This window comes from Zalophus californianus, chromosome 3 (assembly GCF_009762305.2).
Source record: "Zalophus californianus isolate mZalCal1 chromosome 3, mZalCal1.pri.v2, whole genome shotgun sequence".
Classification (NCBI taxonomy): Eukaryota; Metazoa; Chordata; class Mammalia; order Carnivora; family Otariidae; genus Zalophus; species Zalophus californianus.
The window spans coordinates 187,264,850-187,280,067 of NC_045597.1; the positions used below are offsets into that span (position 1 = coordinate 187,264,850).

Here is a 15,218-nt window from a genome sequence, read left to right on the forward strand (position 1 = left end):
ATGGCATGGAACCATGGGAGTGAATTACAGAACCTATGGAGAACATACATAAGTAATAGAGGAAGGTCACAATGGAACTCTGGCAAACACCTCCAGCTGGACTCTAAAAGAAGAGCGATGCCCCTGAGGAAATTTTATTTTTATTTATCTATTTTTAAAGATATATTTGAGAGAGAGGGAGAGGGGATCCCAAGCAGACTCCCCACTGAGCTTGGAGCCCGATGTGGGGCTCGATCCCACTACCGTGAGATCCTGACCTGAGCCAAAATCAGGAGTCGGATGCTCAACTGACTGAGCCACCCAGGCGCCCCATAATTCTACTTTTTGTTTTGTTTTGTTTTTTAATTTATTAAGTAGGCTCCATGCCCAACGTGGGGCTTGACCTCATCACCCTGAGATCAAGTCGTGTGCTCTACCAACTGAGCCAGTCAGGCGCCCCTCGCCCCTAAAGAAATTTTAGAATGGGCAGAGAAACACAAGGAACACCGAAAGAGATTGGGAACTCCTACAGCACCTCATGTTGCTGCTGGAGAAGTCCCCCGACTGCAGGGTGGTGCTGCTATATGTCTCTTGTGTCTCTTGTCTAAACGCAACCGGGTCCTCAGAGCTGTTGGGCCGTCCCATCGTCTGTCCCGAGGCAGTGTGTGCTCACTGCCTACAGCCGGTCTAGTTGCACCGTTCTTTTAAAGCGGTGTGCCTCACCCCTCACTCGGTGGATGACTGGATTTCCTGCTTCACAGTGAAAACAACACTAGGTTTTCTCCAGCTACGGAATCATCTGCTTCCAGCCTTACCTGCTTTGTTCCTATCGAAGTGGAAAAGGTATCCCTCCTTCTCTGTGAGTAATTCGTCAACTGTGCCATGTCGATCTGCCTCTCCTGTCCCCAGAGTTTTCTGCCTCTGTCGTTCCCCACTAACTGCTATGTGTGATAAGAAATTGTGTACTTTAACTCTCCCTGAACCTGATGTCCAGAGCCACCACCTTTTTTCTCTTTTAACAGTCAAGCTCTAGGGGCGCCTGGGTGGCTCAGTCGTTAAGCTCCTGCCTTCGGCTCAGGTCATGATCCCAGGGTCCTGGGATTGAGCCCCACGTCGGGCTCCCTGCTCAGCGGGAAACCTGCTTCTCCCTCTCCCTCTGCCCCTGCTTGTGTTCCCTCTCTCAATATCTCTCTCTGTCAAATAAATAAATAAAATATTAAAAAAAACCCACACAAGCTCTAGGGCTGTCTGCCCTTTCTGTCTCTACTTCCTTCCTCACGCCTAAATATGACCTGAGCCGAAATCAAGAGTCTGACGCTTCACTGACTGCCTCCCAGGCACCTCTATCTGCCTTCATCTTTATGTTATAGTTGGCTCTGTTGAGCCCACTTATTTAAGTGTTATTTTAGTTTTCGTGGTCGTAATCTCTAGATTTGCCTTGTGTTACCCTGCCTCTTCTAAAATTTCTTCAGGGGCATCTCTTTAGAGTCTAGTAGTAGGCATTTGCTAGGGTTCCATCATGACCTTTTTTTTTTTCTTTCAAGATTTTATTTGAGAGCGCGCGAGAGAGTGCAGTAGCAGGGAGGAGGGGGAGAAACAGAGGGAGAAGTAGGCTCCCCACTGAGCAGGGAGCCTGATGCAGTACTCTATTCGAGGACCCTGGGATCATGACCTGAGCTGAAGGCAGACGTTTAACCAACTGAGTCACCCAGGTGCCCCTATGGTGACCTTCTTATTTTATTTCTATACATTCTCCATAGGTTCTGTGATTCACTCCCATGGTTCCATTTCTATTCATAATACCCAAATCTCTGTCTCCACTCATTCTGCCACCGTGTGTAGTCAGCAGCTGAGGTGGGGGCATCTCTACGTGCCGTTTTCCAGCTCTACTCAGATAGTAAATGGCACCCACCAGTTGTCAAGTGTACTGTTTTGTAGGGCTGGCATAACAAAATACCACAGACTAAGGGCTTAAACAAAAGAAGTTTATTTCCTCACAGTTCTGGAGGCTGGAAGTCCAAGATCAAGGTGTTAGCAAACTTGATGTCTCCTGAGACCTCTCTCCTGGGCTGGCAGATGGTCACCTCACTGGGGCCTCACGTGGCCTTTCCTCTGTGTGTGTGCATCCCTGGTATCTGTCTTTTCTTATAAGGATTCCGGTCATACTGGATTAGGACCCCACTTTTATGAGTTCATTTAACTTTAATTACCTCTTTAAGCCTATCCCCAAGTATGGTCACATTAGGGTTAGGGCTTCAACACATTTTTGGGAGAACATAAATTTCCGCCTCTCCATGCTTCTCTCCTGTGCGGCAGCAGCCTCCCCTGCCAGCAGTCCAGCCTCCCGCTGCCTCCCTCGTGATCTTTCAAACTGCAGTGGCTTCCCCTCCCTAAAGTCCAGGTTTCTGTCACAGGTCCCTCCCCTTCTCACCCCATATGCTCCAGTCTCCCTGAGCTTCTGTGGTTCAGAGAGCGCCATGGCCATCTGCGCCATAGGACCTCTTTACCTTTGTGCAGTTTGCTCGGTCTGGGTTTCCTCCCTCCCCTGCCCCTGTCCAGCTGGCAAACGCTCATCCATGAAAGCTCCCATTGCCGGGGATAACCCCTAGCTGCACCATTTGGTACCCTACACCTTTTTCGGTGTTCCCACCTATTTCTTGCATTACAGTCCTTTGTAATTTATTTGCCCCCCTGCTAGACTGTGAGCTGCTTGAGAGCAGGGGTTGTGCTCCCTTCTCACGCCTCCATGGTGCTCCGTGTAAGGAAAGCCTTCCCCAGCCCAGAATGCCTGTGCTACAGGAACTGGCAGAGGCGCAGCCTGGTGCGGGGGGGTGGGTGGATGGAGGCTGCTGCAGTTACCTGGAGCTCCAGAAGGTGGAGCCACACTCCACTGTTGTGGGGTGCTAGTGGACCATGGACTGGCATCCTGTCACTGCCAACAACCGATCAGCAGGATCTTGTCCCCCAGCGTGGAGGCCTGCGCCAGTCTAGGCTTGTCCGGGGGAACTGCTAGCACCTGAGCACTTACTATGTGCTGGGTTAAGCACTTCTAATGGGTGGCTTATTGGATCCTTACAAGAACTGTAAGGTAAGTACTATCGTAACTCTGGTTTTATTACTGGGGAAACAGCTCTGAGTTACTATGTGCCAGAGCTGGGATTTATATCCAGATCTGACTCAGGCTACATCTGAAATTAAGGCATGGCTGTACCTCTGGGAGGCTGGGGGTGGCCAGGTTCAGGCCCCAGGACTGAGAATGCAGAGACAGCAAAGGGGTTCTTGCTCTCCCAGGCTGTTCATATTATTCTATAATTTGTTCTTTTCCCTTAATAGATTGTGAACATCTTTCTATATTGTGGTTTTAAAGTATGTCTACAAATTCTTTGATACTCCTTCCACAAAAGGTAGAGCCTGATTCCCCCACCCTTTGAATATTGAATAGAATGTGGCAGGAGTGATGCTGAGTGACAGGCTAGATTAGGAAGGTGATACTCAGCATACGAAAATCCAAGCTCTTTCTTGGGATGCGTGCCTTGGAATCCCTTGGCTTTGCTGAGAGGTCTCACTGCTGGAGAGATCACCTGGAGGGGCAGGGGCAGGAGGGGGGAGGGAAGAAGGGAGAGACAGATGCCCAAAGAGACTTCACAGTACAGGTGCTACCTGAGAATGAGCAAGCCTTCAGGTAATTCCCGCGCCGAGGGTGCAGAGACTAGCTCTCCTTGCCAAACCCTCACAGACTGCAGACTGGTGAGCAAAATACAGTACAGCTCTTCCTTGACTTATGATGAGGTTGTGTCCTGATAAACCCACTGTAAGTTGAGAATATAAATTGAAAATGCATTTAAAACACCTACCAAACACCATAGCTTAGCCTAGCCCACCTTAAACATGCCAAGAACACACACTAGCCTACAGTGGGGCAAAATCATCTGACACAAAGCCCATTTTATAATAAAGTGTTGACTGTGTCATGTAATTCATTAATACCGAAAGTGACAAACAATGGTTGCGTGTATCCGTTGTTGACCCCCCCCCCCCCCCCCGATCATGTGGCTGGCTGGGAGCTGCAGCTCACTGCCACTGCTCAGCATCACGAGAGGAGCGTACTGCACCTCGCTAGCCTGGGAAAAGATCCAAATTCCAAACTTGAAGTACAGTTTCCACCAAATGTGTCTTGTTTTTGCACCATTGTAAAGTCAGAAAATCTTAAGTTGGAACTATCATGTTGGGTACTGCCTGTAACTGCTGCTAATATTTAAGCTTCAGGCTGGGGGTAGCTTGTTACTCAGCATTAGCTAACTGAAATAGGAGTCAGCAAGGACAGTGCTGTGCCCTAGTTTTGAATTCCATGATGTAGATGTATCAGTTTGTACAGTCATTGGACAACTGGTCTTCCAGTATTTTATTTATGTGAAAAAATATTCCTATTCATGTGGAGGTTTACAGATATGTAACACAGATATCAGTCCTTTGTCTTCGACAGTTGTCACCTTCATCTAGCATTTTGGGATGGTCGGTGTTGTCTCATCCACCTGGGTCAGTCCCTCCACGGTGTAGCTGTATTGGTCTACAGTGTGTCAGGCTTGTTCTAAGCACCGTGAAGGGACCAGATGATACCTCTGACTTCATGGAGCTTTTGTTCTTGTGGGCAGATAGACAATAAAGGCGTAAAATGGGTAAAATCCGGCCCCATTGCTGTGAGTGTAGAAAGAAAGGAGGGGAAAGGTTTCAAGCAATGAAGACTGCCTCTTGGAGGTCAGCTTCAAAGGAACCACAGGCTTCATTCTAATTTTTTTTTCCTTTTAGTTTTAAATTTTGAAATGGCTTCCTGTTTGACTTCTGGGAGAAGAATGAAGGCATTTTGCCTGAGAACATGGCAGTTTGAAGATTGGCTTCTGGTTATAATTTCCTCACTCAGTTGTCTGTGTCTGTTAACTTCTTTAGGAGAAATCCCTAGAGGTGGAATGTTTGAGATTCAGAGTAGTTGGAAATTTAAAAAAGATTTTATGTATTTATTTGAGAGAGAGCACGTGTACAAGTTGGGGGAGGGCAGAGGGAGAGGGAGAAACAGACTCCCCACTGAGCAGGGAGCCTGACATGGGGCTCGATCCCAGGACCCTGAGATCAGGACCTGAGCTGAAGGCAGACGCTTCTTAACCAACTGAGCCACCCAGGTACCCCAGAGTAGTTGGAATTTTAAGGTCATTTCTGCATAGAACCAAGCTCCCCCTGAAGGGTCTGCTGACTTACACTCCTCCCAGTGATGCAAGCCAGGGCTTCACCATAGAGTGCCTGGGTGCCTGAGCCCTAGTGGGTTCCAGAGGGTGCTCTGCTGGGGTTGAGCCCTTTCTGTGTTTCCCTCGTTTTGTGACAAGCCCTGGACTGCATTAGACGTTGCCATTGTTTTCCATTATAGCCAATCTGATTCAGGGGGAATAGTATCTCTTTGATGTTGTGGTTTGCATTTCTTTAATTACCAGTGAGGGTAAGTATTTTTCATAATGCTGATTATCCTATTGCATTTCTTCTTCTGTGACTTTTCTTGTTCTTGTCCCTGACTCACTACCCCCCCATCATTGTTTTTTTACGATTTCTAAGTACTACCTAGAAGTTACCAGCAGAGGGCAGCAGTGCACCAGGGTGCTGAGGAAATGGTGTTGGACCCCGAACCTCAACAGTGTTATTTTGGACAAAGGCAGAGCCTGGGTCCTGAGGTGTTGGCATCAATGGACTTGGGGGGAACTTAGAACAGTCAAGATGGTTAATTTTTCCTATCCAAATCGAGTTATTCATCTGAAATGGGTGGGTTTGGAACAAGAAGATAACTTTTGAAAGGCCAAGACTGTAGGTCCCAGAGTGGTAAATGAATTCTGTCTGGTAGGAGACATCGAGGAGCCCTTAGACAAGGGCTGTCATTGTGGCACTGTGAGTCCCAGGTTGTTGCCAGAGTGAGAGTGAGAGTGTGTGTGTGTGTGTGTGTGTGTGTGTGTGTGTACACGCACATATGCATGCACATGCCCTCCCCATCCTCCAGAAAGGTAGAATGCAATTGCATGTATGCTAGCCTCTCTCTTTGAGCTGTCTTGTTCTGTCCTCAGTCTCACTGAGAAATTGAAGCAGCTTAATAGGGAGGGCCTGGTGATGCTGCTGAAATGTGGAATTGTGAAGGGCAGGGGACTTGTGAATGCTGCCCCAGCCTCCTAACCCCCAGGAGCTAGATGAGCATCAGGGAGATATGAAGCCCTGAAATCATATGCAGACCTATCAGTGCACTTACATATCTTCTTTAAAAAACATTTAATCTTGGGGCGCCTGGGTGGCTCAGTCATTAAGTGTCTGCCTTCAGCTCAGGTCATGGTCCCGGGATCCTGGGATTGAGCCCCGCATGGGGCTCCCTGCTCCGCGGGAAGCCTGCTTCTCCCTCTCCCACTCCCCCTGCTTGTGTTCCCTCTCTTGCTGTGTCTCTGTCAAATACATAAAATCTTAAAAAAAAAAAAAAACATTTAATTTTGAGATAATTTTAGATTCCACTATAGAAGTAGTTGCAAAAATAGTAGCGACCCTGTGTACCTTTCACCCAATTCCGCCCAGTGCTAACATCTCTCTTAATTTTAGTATAATATCTAAACCAGGAATTGACATTGGTACAATCCAGGCCTTATTCAGATGCCATGACCTTTACATGCATTTGTGTGTGACCATGACAGTGCTGAGCTATGTGAGTGGTCCTAGGCCATCATCTTTTGGAATTCCTGTTTTGTGCAAAAAGTATACCCATATTTGTTTAAGTCATTGTTAGCATTTTGTTACTTGCAGCTATAACATTCCTAATATACCTCCAGTTGCAAGTGTAGAAAACCTGTTGCAAACTTGCTCAATTTAAAGAAAGGAAGAAAAAGGAAGGGGGGAATATTGGTTCAGGTAATAAAATCCAGAGGAATGATTAAACTGGCCCCCCAGAGGCTCAGAATGTGGTCAGAAAACCTGCTCCATGGGGCGCCTGGGTGGCTCAGTTGGTTAAGCACCTGACTCTTGGTTTCGGCTCAGGTCATGATCTCTTGGTGTTGGGGTCCACGCTCAGCCGGGAGTCTGCTGGAGATTCTTTCCCCCTCCTTCTTCCGCCTCCCTGCCCCTCCCCCTGCTTGTGCACGTGCTCTCTCTCTCAAATAAATAAAATCTTAAAAAAAGAAAGAAAAAAAGGAATTTGCTCCATTTCTCTGCAACGTCCATGGCTCTGCACACTCTGGAGTTCAAGGGAAGCTGTAGCACTCCTCCACCTTTCATCCTCACTGCACGTCGCCCGGAAGTGAGGGACTCCGGGGCTTTCATCACTCCCCGCAGCAGTTGTAAGGTTCATTCTAATTGGACCAGCCTGGGTCAGGTGCCCATCTCTCAACCAGTCACGGGCCGAGGGGATGGCGTCCAGGGATTCGCCTGTGCCTGGGCTCCTAACCCCTCCTTGAACACCTGGGTATAGGGATATTTTATTGGTTTAATCTAAGCTTAAACTGGAGATGAGGTGATCCGACCCTGACCACATGGGAGAAGGGAGGTGTCTGAAAAGAAATTTGAGGTGCTTCTACGAGTGGGAGGGGAAATGGAGGCTGGACGGCAAACCGCAGGGGTCTACTACCTCCAGCAGAGGGTGTCCCTCTCTGGTCCAGTCAGCTCTGACTAGGAGGACAGGGTCCTATAGTACAGGCGTGTCCACCCGGACGGGAGTGCGGTTCTGACATAAAGGAGTTGACAGCTGGACCACAATAGTGGTTCATGCCTCCGAGACACTGTTCTGCAGGTCTTCACGTTCCTCAGGCCTTTAAGCTGGTTGTGACATCTCTAGCCATTCCCACTGGCCAGGGGCCCAGCAGACCACCCAGGAGATGCTATGGTTGAGACAGGGTCTTGAGTTTCAGCTGCATACGCTAGGCAGTGCTTGGGATGTATTTAGATAGGAAACCCTACCCCCACGCCCCACCCCATCCGCACTGCCTCCACTGGCCGCCCACTGTGTCATCAGGCTGCCCGGTACAGACCTCACTTTCCTGCTGTACTCTTCCCTACCCCCACCCTGAAGTCCACCCAGTCCAAAGGGGCACAGAGGTCTTCAGAGAGAGACTTTCCTGTGGCAAGGTGGCTTCTATTGCCTCTCAATAGCCAGGCTTTTGGAAAAGCTCAGGATTTCCTGAAGTGTGCTATTTGTACCATGGTGTTAAGTGACATATGCATCAATTTTTTTAACATTCCTTTTTATTTATTTTATTATTTTTTAAAGATTTATTTATTTGGGAGGGAGGGAGAGTCTTAAGCAGACTGTGTGCTCAGTGCAAGCCTGTTGCTTTACTCCATCTCATGATCCTGAGATCACAACCCCAGCCAAAACCAAGCGCAGGTCACCTGCTTAACTGCACCACCCAGGCACCCCAACATTCCTTTTTAAATCTTTTTACTTAAAAAATCTTTTTACTTAAAACTCTTTTGAAATAGAGATATAGAAAAAAACACAAAACAAAGGTAGAGCTTAATGGGGTATTGTAAGGCAAACACCCCAAATGCTCTTGTAACCCAAGAGGTGGAATGTTGCAGCCACGCACCCCAGCAGCACCTCCATGTTCCTGGGCCAAATCACAGTCATGTCCCCCCACCCCCGCCGCCAAGAGTAACCACTACCTGGTTTTTATAGTAATCACTTCCTTGTGTTTCTTTATAGTTTCAGCATCCAAGTGTGCATCTCTAGAAACTATGGTTCAGTCTTGCCCACTTTTTTTTTTTTTTTAAGATTTATTTATTTGAGAGAGCGAGCGAGTGCATGAGTGGGAGAGGCAGGGGGAGAGGGAGGGAGAAACTCAAGCAGAGTCCTCGCTGAGTGCGGAGCCTGACACAGGGCTTGATCTCATGACCCTAAGCCAAAACCAAGACTTAGATGTTTGACTGTGCCAGCCAGGCACCCCAGTCTTGCCCACTTTTAAAAATACATCTTTACCTCTCTTTAATCTTCAGAGTCTCCTCTTATCCCTTTCCTTTCCTTTCATTTTATCTGTTGAAGAATCCAAGCCCTTGGACTGTAGCATTTCCCACCATCTGGGGTTTGTTTGCTGCCCGCTCCTGGGACAGTTCCATATGCTCTGCTGCCCTTTGTATTTGCTGCTCATTGTCCGCTGGATCTAGAAGCTTGATCAAACTTGGCTTCTGTCTTTTTGGCAAGACTCTAGGTGGTGATATGTTCCTTCATCAGGGGCCACATAATGTCAGGCTGCTGCTCCCTTTTGGATGCTCAGTCCCTAGATTCGTTAATTCACTGGGGGTCCAAGATGGTGGCATATATTGTTTTCATTGTGCTATGATTCACATTTTATTGCTTATTAGTTTTGTCATTCCACACAATTTGTAAGTAAATAGGCTTTGAGAAAATGTCTTGAGAGTGTTAAACAGATGATGGCGTCGTTGATGAGACTGTCCCAGTGTTCTACATGAGGTAATGAAAAGAACCAGAGCTGCCACCACTACCAAACGATGATAGTTTAATTCCATCACTTCTTTTTCATTTATTTGCTGGATTTTTTTTATAAACAGATGCTTCCTCTCATCTACCATGAGGTTACCCAGTGGCATAGCTCATGTAGAAGAGGCAGGATAAATGCTTCCTTTATTCCCTATATTTATCAGTTTGCACAATAATAAGCTACTTCCTTATTATCCTCTGCAGGTGACCAAGTTCATTTTTTCAGTATAATCATAAACTCACAGATTTAAATAAATTTGATGACTTTCAATTTGTAGTAATTATTACAATGTTCAAAGCTCAAATTGTCCTATCTTTGGCCAATGGGAAGCCCTGTGGGTTGGCTTCTGGGTTTTTTGACATTACCCTAGTCTACATATAGCCTATCCATGATGGCTTGCGTGCCTCCGTTTATGTCAGGATGGTCCAGACTCCTTTTGTACATCTCCTCCTGCTGTCAGGCATTTCTCCGTACAGCCCTGACTTTTAGTGGGAAATGGCCTTTTGTGACCACAATGTGGACTCCAGGGATGCTCACTGTTGTGAATTGGTCCTTGTTTCCAGGCGTTTTGAATGGACGGAGCTCTTAGGTATAGAGAGAATGATAGATTAAATACCTCACAAGTTCATACTGTTTTTCCAATTAAATTTCAGGACTATGGATTTTTTATTTAATCTTTTAAAAAATTACAGCTGTCTCTTCTTTCTTCCACACTGAGCATCCTGATTTTAGGACACAGGGGACGATAGTTAAAATAGCTCATGATTACTCATTTGTTTTAGGCAACATTACACACACAACAGGGAATATCAGTACTAATGCTGCTACCAGCGGAATGATAGAAGAGTTTAAAAGTTCTCGTGCTCGCTCCAGCAGGACATAGAATAAAACTGGAATGATAGAAGATTAGCACGGCCCCTACACAAGGATGACACACAAATTCATGAAGTGTTCCATATTAAAAAAAAAAAGTTTGTACCCCAATGTTTATAGCTGTTCTGTAGCTACATCAATAGAGCTTATAGCCTTCATATACCATATTCTCTGCCTTTTAAGCCTCATATAGTTTTGGTTCTACCAGTAACTATGTATTTAATGTTCTCTGCTAGTTCTTATGCTGATGTAGCTAGTAATTTTGGCAGTCTGAGTCTTGTTCTCTAGTAAATTCTTCAGGAAGTGCTCACGGGAACAGTATTCCCTGAGTTCTTGTACATTGATAACAGTGTGTACCTTTTACACTTGAAAGTCAGTTTTCTTGAATATAAAATCCTTGGCTCACACTTCTGCCTTAGATAGCTCACACCATTTTTTTTTTTTTCGGATACAAAGAAGTGCTGTTGAAAATCTGATGATAATCTAATTTTCTTTCCCTTGTAAGTCACTTGTTCTTCTTCACTTTGATGATTAAAGGATTCCCCTTCCCTTAAATATCCAGTCAATTTACTAAAATATGTCTTGGTGTTGCTCATTCTGCGTCAGTTTTCTCAAGTATATTGTATTCTTTTTTTAACATATATGCACCAGTTACTCATCTATTGATTCTCAGCTTCCAAAACCATCTTCACTGTCTGCTCTGCAATAATGGAGCTGCACCCCATAGCTCTTTCTCCTTTGAGAGTTAAACTTTGTCAATAGAGCATGCTGTAGGGGCACTGGAGGAGGAAGGGGTTTCTCTTCTTGACTCTAGTGTGTCTCATGCATAAGCCTATGCAGTGCCTGCCATGCATGGAGCTCTCAGCTCCAGCAGAGCCTGGTGGTCAGCAGCACAGGGCACTATCCATGGAAAACTTCCCTTGGCTTTCCCTTGGGTGGTTTCAGCTTCAGCAAACTTCTCCACCATCCAGCGAGTCACAGCTGTGTCCCCTTCCAAGGTCTTGGCATCAGTTCTGAGGAAGGAGGACCTTTTCTTGGTACCTCTGTCTCAGACCTGGGTGTAGAGATTTTGCCCTTTATCTGCTACTTCTTTATTCTTTAAAGTTCCTTTTAGTCTTTACTGACCATTCCTCCATTATTCCAACCTCCTGTTACAGTTAGTAATCCCTGATATGAAACTTTCCTGTTCAAATTCCTTTGTGGTTTCTTTGTCCTACATGGATCCTGACTAATGCAATGTAGTATCAAATCTCTGCTCTCCCACACTCCCCCCCCCTTTTTTCTAATTTCAGGGAAATTTCCTTGAATTTTAGTTTCTAGTATTTGTTCTGTTCCCTTGTTATGAGTTTCATTTTCAAGCATTCCTTTGACTATTTCCTATATTTGTCATTTTCTTTTGAATTCCTTTATGTGTACTTCTCACATTTTATTTCTCATGAGCATCATCTGATTTGCTCTTGTATTTTTTCTAATTTAGTCTTCATACCTGAAATTATTGTTTATTTCTGAATTTGTCCTAAGTGCTGTTGTCTCACTGCTGAGTTTTTCTAATTATGATTTTTGTAATGTCTTTTTTCCTGACTTGGAATAGTTGGTATAGTTTCACTTATTGTCTGAATGGATGTTATTCTGCTTCTTATTCTCTTTCTGTATTTTTCTTACAGACACTTTGGGTGGGATTTTTTAATTTTTTTCTTTATGTGAAATTAGTTCTCTGAACTTTTGGAATGAGGTGGGTTGAGGAAGATTTCCTAACTTCTATAATTTTAATATAGAGTTTTTTGAAAAGAATTATTAGGGGGGTGCCTGGGTGGTGCAGTTGGTTAAGCACCTGACTCGGTTTTGGCTCAGGTCGTAACCTCAGTGTCATGAGACTGAGCCCCATGTCAGGCTCCACGTTTAGCGCGGAGCCTGCTTAAGACTTCCTCTACCTTGTCCCTCCCACTGCTCCCTCTCTCTCTCTCAAATAAATAAATAAATCTTTAAAAAGAATTATTAGAACTGATAACAAGTTCAACAAGGTTGCAGGATACAGGATTAATATACAAAAACCAAGTTGTATTTCTGTACACTTATACAATCTGAAAATAAAATTAAAAAAAAATTTCATTTACAATAACACCAAAAAAGAATGAAATGAATAACTTTGACAACAGAAGTGTAAAACTTATACTCTTTTTTAAAAGATGTAATTATCTTGGAAGGGGCAGAAGGAGAGGGAGAGAGAATCCCAAGGTGAGTCTGCACTGAAGTGCGGAGACCCATGTGGGGCTTGATCCCACAACCCCAAGACCACAACCTGAGCTGAAACCAAGAGTTGGACACTCAACCAACTCTGCCACCCCGATGCCCCTGAAGTATAAAACTTACACTCTTAAAACTACAGAATATTGTTGAATTTTAAAATTCCAAATAAATGGAAAGACATCCTATGTTCATGGATCAAAAGACTTAACATTATTAAAATGGTAATATTCCCTCAATTGATCTGCAGACTCAAAGCAATCTCTGTCAGAATTCCAGCTGACAGAATTCCAGTTCTTTGCAGAAATTGACAAACTGATCCCAAAATCCATATGGAAACTCAAGAGGCCTACAACACCAAAAATATCTTGAAATAGAAGAAATTTGGCAGACTTTACAATTTCAAAATTTAATTAAAAAAAAACAGTGATTAAGACAACGTGGTAGTGGCATAAAGATAGGCATATAGATCAATGGAATAGAATTCAGAGTCCATAAATAAACCTCACATTTGCAGTCAACTGATTTTTGACAAGGGTGCCAAGACAATCCACGGGGGAAAGAATAGCTTGGTTTTGTGTGTGTGTGTGTGTGTGTGTGCGTGTGTGTTGGTTTGTTTGTTTTGCAGATCCGATTGGCTTTATTAAGTGATTCATGTATCACACAGCATCCCATCTGGTATGTAGAGGGGCACTACCAGAATAGGGTTTTTAACAAGTGATACTTATGGGACAACTGGATATCGACATGCAAAAAAATTGAAGTTGTATATCTACCTCACGCTACATACAAAATTAACCCCCAATGAATCCTAAACCTAAATATAAGAACTAAAACTATAAAATTCTTAGAAAAAATAGAGATAAATCTTTGTCACCTTGGACACTAAGACAAAAAATAGGTAAATTGGACTTCATAAAAATTAAAAGTTTTGTGCTAAAGACACCAACAAGAAAGTTAAAAGACAACCTACTGAGCAGGAGAAAAGATTTATAAATTATGTATCTGATAAGGGACTAGTATCTAGACTATATAGAGAACTCTTATAACTGAGTAACAAGAAGACGTATAACTTAACTGTGGTATAATAAAAAAGATACTTGGTCCTTGTTCTCAGTTCCTGGCACAGAGCTCCTAAAACTCTTGGAATTTCCTGAGTGATAAGGGTGATAGGAGAGTCTCTTTTTTTTAAAAGATTTTATTTATTTATTTGACAGAGAGAGAGAGACAGTGAGAGAGGGAACACAAGCAGGGGGAGTGGGAGAGGGAGAAGCAGGCTTCCTGCTGAGCAGGGAGCCCGATGGGGGGCTGGATCCCAGGACCCCGGGACCATGGCCTGAGCCAAAGGCAGACCCTTAATGATTGAGCCACCCAGGCGCCCCAGGAGTGTCTTTTTTTCTAATGAGTTGACTCTTTGTCCACCTCGAGGTAGCTTCAGGACAGGGGCTGTTTCCCAGAAAGACCAAGCCTTGATTAATAGCTTGGAACTTTCAACTCCACCCCCCAACCTCCAGGGAGGGGAGAGGGACTGGAGACTGAGATAATCACCAATGGCACAGTCATGCCTACATAATAAAACCTCCATAAGAACCCCTAAATGACAGGGTTCAAGAGCTTCTGAGTAGGTGAACACATCCACGTGTCAGGAGGATGGCACAGCCCAACTCCATGAGGACAGAGGCTCCTGTCCAAATCGTTGGGATTTTCCTGAACTTTATGAGGTACCCTAGCAAATTATTGAACCTGGGGTGGGTGGGAACCCCTGACTTTTCGCCAAGTTGGACAGAAGTGTAGGTAACCTGGATGCAGTACTTGTGGCTGGCTTCCAAAGTGGGGGCAGTCTTGTGGTGCTGAGCTCTTAAACCTGTGGAGTCTGATGCGAACTCCAGGTGGTATTAGGATAAGATTGAATTATTGGACATCCAGTTGGTGTCGGAGAAGTGAGGTTGGAAAAGACACCACGTATCTGGTGTCAGGAGGGAAAAAGTGCCTCTCACCAATTAGAAAATGGGCAAAGGATCTAAATAGACAGTTTTCAAAGAAGATATACAGAGGCCAATACACACGAAAAGGTGCTCAACAGTGTTTATCAGAGAAATGCAAATCAAAACCACAATGAGCTACCACTCCACACCCACTAAAATTGCTATAATCAAAAAGACAGATAATAACAAGTGTTGGTAAGAATGTGGAGAAACTGGAGCCCTCATACACTGTGGGTGGTAATGTAAAATGGTGCAGCCACTTTGGAAAATGGCCTGGTAGTTCCTCAAGAAGTTCCACATAGAGTTACCATTTGACCCAGCAATTTCATTCCTAGGTATATACCAAGAGATGGGAAACCTATGTCCATACAGAAACCTAACAAATGTTAGCCATTCTTTCTCTTGGGTATCGTGGTGGTCAGGCATGTGTCAGGCTGAGTCCTGACTGGGGGTATTCTTACCAGTTTCTTTCTTTTTTTTTAAAGATTTTCAAAATTTATTTATTTGAGAGAGAGAGAGCATGAGCTGGGGGGAGGAGCAGAGGGAGAGAGACAAGCAGACTCTCACTGAGCTTGGAGCCTGATGTGGGGCTTGATCGCATGACCCTGAGATCATGACCTGAGCTGAAACCAAGAGG

General features: G+C 44.8%; 1 protein-coding gene and 1 non-coding gene across 2 annotated transcripts in view; both read left to right on the forward strand.

Annotated features, from left to right (window-relative positions):
• The first annotated feature begins 2,853 nt into the window (after positions 1-2,853).
• DIS3L2 (DIS3 like 3'-5' exoribonuclease 2) overlaps positions 2,854-15,218 on the forward strand; it is a 437,114-nt gene continuing 424,749 nt past the window's right edge. The window contains exon 1 of the mRNA XM_027588750.2: positions 2,854-3,067. The gene's annotated coding sequence lies outside the window, so the exon portion shown is untranslated. The remainder of the gene's footprint in view (positions 3,068-15,218) is intronic.
• On the forward strand, positions 10,340-10,442 carry LOC113921135. The gene has a single exon (XR_003519538.1). It is a non-coding gene; the product is annotated as a U6 spliceosomal RNA (small nuclear RNA).